Source organism: Cetorhinus maximus, unplaced genomic scaffold (assembly GCF_964194155.1).
Source record: "Cetorhinus maximus unplaced genomic scaffold, sCetMax3.hap1.1 HAP1_SCAFFOLD_1038, whole genome shotgun sequence".
Classification (NCBI taxonomy): domain Eukaryota; kingdom Metazoa; phylum Chordata; class Chondrichthyes; order Lamniformes; family Cetorhinidae; genus Cetorhinus; species Cetorhinus maximus.
Window position 1 is genome coordinate 61,953 of NW_027596980.1, and position 5,632 is coordinate 67,584.

A 5,632-nucleotide genomic window follows, 5' to 3' on the forward strand; every position below is an offset into this window, starting at 1 on the left:
CGGAGGGTCAGTGCTGAGGGAGTACTGCACTGTTGGAGGGTCAGTACTGAGGGGGCACTGCACTGTTGAAGGGTTAGTACTGAGGGGCACTGCACTGTCGGAGGGTCAGTACTGAGGGCGCACTGCACTGTTGGAGGGTCAGTACTGAGGGAGCACTGCACTATTGGAGGGTCAGTGCTGGGAGTGCTGCACTGTAGTATGGTCAATACTGAGGGAGTGCCACACTGTTGAACGGTCAGTGCTAAGGGAGTGCCACAGTGTCTGAGGGTCAGTACTGAGGGAGAGCTACACTGTCAGAGGGTCAGTATTGAGGGAGCACTTCACTGTCAGAGAGTCAGTACTGAAGGAGTGCTGCACTGTCAGAGCGTGAGTACTGATGGATTGCTGCTCATTAGGAAGCACTGTACTGGCAAACTGCTGGACCATCAAAGGGGCAATGTTGAGGGAGGGATGCACTGTCTGTGGGGCAGCCCTGGGGAAGCGCTGCACAATCAGAGAGGGAATACTGGCAGAGTACTGCAGTCATAGAGGCAGCACTGACTGAAGAACAAGATTTTATCTTGATATCCAGACTAACATCCCCATGAATTAACAGGGATCTTGTGTAAAAAGGATGATGTGCATACTAGGATATGAACAGTTAGTGCACTCTAGGAAAAATGACATGAACTCGGATTTTATCTCAATATGTCCAACAAGAATGAAAGGCTCAAATTACAGCAAATTTCCACGCAACTTATCCCACCGCACACCAACAGACGTCAATTGTGCTGCATCATCAAAGCTCTTGCCCGAAGTCACGATTGTACCGGGACAGAGATGTCAATTGTATCTAAGGAGTAAATGCAACTGTTTGGGGAGTGAATGTTTCTCATTGTGGAGTGAATGTATCTGTTTGAGGAGTGAATGATTTTATTTGGGGAGTGAATATTCTCATTGGGGAGTGAATATTTCTGTTTGGCAGGTGAATGTTTCTCATTGGGGAGCAAATGTTTTGTTTGGGGAGTGACTCTTTCTCGTTAGGGGTGAATGTTTCTGTTTGGAGAGTGAATGCTTCTGTTTGGGGAGTGAAATTTTCTGATTGGGGAGCGAATGTTTCCATTTGGGAATGGAATGTTTCTGTTTGGGGAGTGAATGCCGTCTGATTGGGGAGTGAACGTTTCTGTGGTGTGAACATTTCTCTTTGGGGAGTGAACAGGTGTGTTTGGGGAGTGAATTTTTCTAATTGGGGAACGAACGTTTCCGATTGCGGAGTGAATGTTTCACTTTGGAGAGTGAATGTTTCTGTCTGGGGAATGAATGTTTCTGTTTGGGGAGTGAATGCCGTCTGATTGGGGAGTGAACGTTTCTGTTTGTGGTGTGAACATTTCTCTTTGGGGAGTGAACAGGTGTGTTTGGGGAGTGAATTTTTCTAATTGGGGAACGAACGTTTCCGATTGCGGAGTGAATGTTTCACTTTGGAGAGTGAATGTTTCTGTCTGGGGAATGAATGTTTCTGTTTGGGGAGTGAACGTTTCTCTTTGGGGAGTGAATGTGTCCATTTGGGGAGTGAACATTACTGTTTCGGGAGTGAACATGTGCGTTTGGGGAATGAATGATTTTGTTTGGCAGGTGAATGTTTCTCATTGGGGAGCGAATGCTTGTTTGGGGAGTGACTCTTTCTCACTAGGGTTGAATATTTCTGTTTGGGGAATAAATGTGTCTGTTTAGGGAGTGAATTTTTCCGATTGGGGAGTGAACATTAATGTTTGGGGAGTGAACGTTTCTCATTGGGGAGTGCACATGTGTGTTTGGGGAGTGAATGTTTCTGTTTGGAGAGCGAATGTTTCTGTTTGGCAGATGAATGTTTCTCATTGAGGAATGCATGGTTTGTTTGGGGAGTGACTCTTTCTCTCGGGGAGTGAATACTTCTGTTTGGGGAGTCAATGTTTCTGTTTGGGGAGTGACTTTTTCTCACTGGGGGTGAATATTTCTGTTTTGGAATGAATGTTTCTGTTTGGGGAGTGAACGTTTCTGTTTGGCGACTAAATGCTTCTCACTCTGGGTGAATGTTTCTATTTGGGGGGTGAATGTTTCTGTTTGTGGAGAGACTCTCATTGGGGAGTGAATGTTTCTGTTTTGGAAGTGAATGTTTCTCACTGGGGAGTGATTGCTTCTCACTGGGGAGTGAATATTCCTGCACACTCCTGCAGAACCTCCTTAGTGAGTTTCATGGTAGTCTTGGTCACACAGATTCCCCTTTATCCTACCCTTTTACTAATCCCCTTTAAACAGTCTGGTTGGCTCTAACAAAGCTCAGCAGTAAGATTGTCCAATTTTTGATCCCTGCTCTAACCCTTTCACCTCTCTGTCTTGTTTAACTGTATCATACACACACAGCTCCTTCTAAATGCACTTTCTCTGTCCTCCCCTCCATTACAGCTGTGTTTGGTCTGAAGCTCTCTTTTCTTTGCCTACCCATGTGGCTTCTGTATTTTTTTGTATTTGTCCATGTGATGGGAGCATCACTGGCTAGGCCTGCATATATTGCCCTTGAGAACTTAGAGATCCATGGTTTAATTCCGGGTTTTTTTTGTATTGAATTCAAATTTCACCATCTGCCATGGTGGGATTCAAACCTGGGTCGCCAGAGCATTACCCTGGTCTCGTGATTACTAGTCTAATGACCATACCACCACACCACTGCCTCCTCCTTAACTTCTTGTTGGTACTGCTTCCAGGTGAAGGGTCACCAGGTCACATTGACCAGTATTTCTTACTATCCAAGAAAATTGCAATTTATCTCTTTGCAATTGATGAAAATGCTTAAAAGGCTGTTTCAAACGTTCTCAAATTAGAGATTCCACAGACATTTTAAAGAAATTACAAATTTTCCTTGCTGTACCGCTTCTGCATCTAAGGTCATCACACCTGCCCCTCTCTAATGCCTTCACCTCCTTTCTAAGGTGCTGTGCCCAGAACTGGACACACTTCTCCAGTTAGAACTGATGTTTTATACAGGTTTATCATAACTTCATTGCTTTTGAGCTCTATGCTCCTACTTATAAAGCCCAGGATGCTGTAGGCTTCATTAACCACTCTCTTAAACATCCCTGCCACCCTCAATGATTTGTGAACATATGCTCCCAGGTCCTTTTGCTCCTTGACCTTATTTAGAATTGTACCATTTAGGTTATATTGCCTCTCTTGTTCTCCCTATAAAAACGAATCACTTCACATTTCTCTACATTACATAAATCTGTGTCCTCTTGAAGTCTATCCCTATTCTCCTCCTGATTCACAATACTTCCAAGTTTTGTGCCATGCACACCCAGGTCTAGGTCATTAATATATATCAGGAAGAGTACCTGGGGAATTTCACTATAAACTTTCCCCAGTCCAAAAAAAAAACTGTTCACACTACTCTCTATTTCCGGTCACTCAGCTAATTTTGTATCCTTGCTGCTACAGCCCACTTTATTCCATGAGCTCTAACTTTGCTGACACGCTTGTTATGTGGCACTTCACCAAATGGAAGTCCATGTACACCACATCAATAGCATTGCCCTCATCAATCCTCTCTGTTACCTCATCAAAAAACCCCATCAAGTTAGTTAGACACATTTCACCCTTAAGAAATCCATGCTGGCATTCCTTAATTAACCCATAATTGTCCAAGCGACTATTAATTGTGTCTCAAATTAGTTTCTAGATATTTCCCCATGCCCAAAGTTAAACTGACTGGCCTGTAGTTGCTAGGCTTATCTTTACACCTCTTTTGAACAACCCTGGCACCGCCCCTGAATTTATGGAAAACTGGAAAATTATGGCCAGTTTCTCTGTAATTTCCATTCTCATTTCCCTCAGTATCCTTTGATGCATCTCATACTTCCGTCTTGTCAATTATAAACCCTTCAAGTGTCAGAACAACCTTCCCTTTTACCATGACCTAGCCAGCATCTTCTTCCTTGGTAAAGCCGGATGTAAAGTATTCATTTAGTACCTCAGGCATGGCCCCCTGCCTCCATGCATAAATCCCCATTTTGGTCCCTAATTGGTCCAACTCATCCTTTTACCACTATTTATATGCCTGTAGAAGACTTTGGATTCCCTTTTATCTTAGCCGCCTGTTCCTTCTCATACTCTCTCTTTGTTTTTCCTATTTGTTTTTTCAATTTCCCTCTGAACCTCCTATATTCAGCTTAGTTCTCGGTTGTGTTATTCACCTGACATCTGTCATCATCACACTTTTTCCGCTTCACCTTACTCTCTCTTGCTTTCATCATTCAGGGAGCTAATGCCCCAGTTAGAAACAATGATTCAAACTGAAATCAAAGGTTGACAGAGAAAACTATAACTGAGCGATAAGCCTGCTTTAAAGAGGAGATAGATCCGCCAAGGTATATTCCCATGAAGGGGAAAGATAGGGTAGTTATGGTTTTCTTTGTCAATCTTTGATTTCAATTTGTTTGAATGTTTCTGACTGGGGAATGAATGTTTCTGTTTTGTGAATGAATGTACCTGCATGGAGAGTGGACGTGTGTGGATGTGTTTGTGAGTGAATGTAGCTGCATGGGGAGTGGATGTGTGTGGTTTGGGAGTGTATGGAGCTGCATGGGGAGTGGATGTGTGTGGTTTGGGAGTGAATGGAGCTGCATGGGGAGTGGATGTGTGTGGATGTGTTTGTGAGTGTATGGAGCTGCATGGGGAGAGGATGTGTGTGGATGTGTTTGTGAGTGTATGGAGCTGCATGGGGAGTGGATGTGTGTGGATGTGTTTGTGAGTGTATGGAGCTGCATGAGGAGTGGATGTATTTGGTTTGTGAGTGTATGGAGCTGCATGGGGAGTGGATGTGTGTGGTTTGGGAGTGAATGGAGCTGCATGGGGAGTGGATGTGTGTGGATGTGTTTGTGAGTGTATGGAGCTGCATGGGGAGTGGATGTATTTGGTTTGTGAGTGTATGGAGCTGCATGGGGAGTGGATGTATTTGGTTTGGGAGTATATGGAGCTGCATGGGGAGTGGATGTGTGTGGTTTGGGAGTGAATGGAGCTGCATGGGGAGTGGATGTGTGTGGATGTGTTTGTGAGTGTACGGAGCTGCAAGGGGAGTGGATGTGTGTGGTTTGGGAGTGTATGGAGCTGCATGAGGAGTGGATGTGTGTGGATGTGTTTGCGAGTGTATGGAGCTGCATGGGGAGTGGATGTGTGTGGATGTGTTTGTGAGTGTATGGAGCTGCATGGGGAGTGGATGTGTGTGGTTTGTGTGTATGGAGCTGCATGGGGAGTGGATGTGTTTGTGAGTGTATGGAGCTGCATGGGGAGTGGATGTGTGTGGTTTGGGTGTGTATGGAGCTGCATGGGAAGTGGATGTGTGTGGATGTGTTTGTGAGTGTCTGGAGCTGCATGGGGAGTGGATGTGTGTGGATGTGTTTGTGAGTGTATGGAGCTGCATGGGGAGTGGATGTGTTTGTGAGTGTATGGAGCTGCATGGGGAGTGGATGTGTGTGGTTTGGGAGTGTATGGAGCTGCATGGGGACTGGATGTATTTGGTTTGGGAGTGTATGGAGCTGCATGGGGAGTGGATGTCTTTGGTTTGGGAGTGAATGGAGCTGCATGGGGAGTGGATGTGTGTGGATGTGTTTGTGAGTGTATG